The 661-nt window shown below is 41.9% G+C and overlaps 1 protein-coding gene across 1 annotated transcript in view; it reads right to left on the bottom strand.

The window, feature by feature from the left end:
- Window positions 1–661, bottom strand: part of ANO3 (anoctamin 3) — a 453,610-nt gene that overhangs the window by 8,590 nt on the left and 444,359 nt on the right. The window lies entirely within an intron of this gene.

Raw genomic sequence — 661 nt, 5'->3', positions numbered from 1 at the left:
CATGAGGTGGCCAAAGTACTGGAGTTTCAGCTTTAGCATCATTCCTTCCAAAGAACATCCAGGACTGATCTCCTTTAGAATGGACTGGTTGGATCTCCTTGCAGTCCAAGGGATTCTCAAAAGTCTTCTCCAACACCACAGGTCAAAAGCGTCAATTCTTTGGCACTCAGCTTTCTTCACAGTCCAACTCTCACATCCATACATAACCACAGGAAAAACCAGAGCCTTGACTAGATGGACCTTTGTTGGCAAAGTAATGTCTCTGCTTTTCAATATGCTAAGTTGGTCATAACTTCTTCCAAGGAGTAAGCATCTTTTAATGTCATGGCTGCAATCACCATCTCCAGTGATTTTGGAGCCCAAAAAGATAAAGTCTGACACAGTTTCCACTGTTTCCCCATCTATTTGCCATGAAGTGATGGGACCAGATGCCATGATCTTCGTTTTCTGAATGTTGAGCTTTAAGCCAACTTTTTCACTCTCATCTTTCACTTTCATTAAGAGGCTCTTTAGTTCCTTTTCACTTTCTGCCATAAGGGTGGTATCACCTGCCTATCTAAGGTTATTGATATTTCTCCTGGCAATCTTGATTCCAGCTTGTGCTTCTTCCAGCCCAGCTTTTTTCATGATGTACTCTGCATATAAGTTAAATAAGCAGGGT

This window comes from Bison bison, unplaced genomic scaffold, assembly GCF_000754665.1.
Source record: "Bison bison bison isolate TAMUID 2011002044 unplaced genomic scaffold, Bison_UMD1.0 scf7180017864531, whole genome shotgun sequence".
Classification (NCBI taxonomy): domain Eukaryota; kingdom Metazoa; phylum Chordata; class Mammalia; order Artiodactyla; family Bovidae; genus Bison; species Bison bison.
Note: the sequence above shows the minus strand (reverse complement) of the source record. Positions and strands in the feature narration are given on the sequence as shown.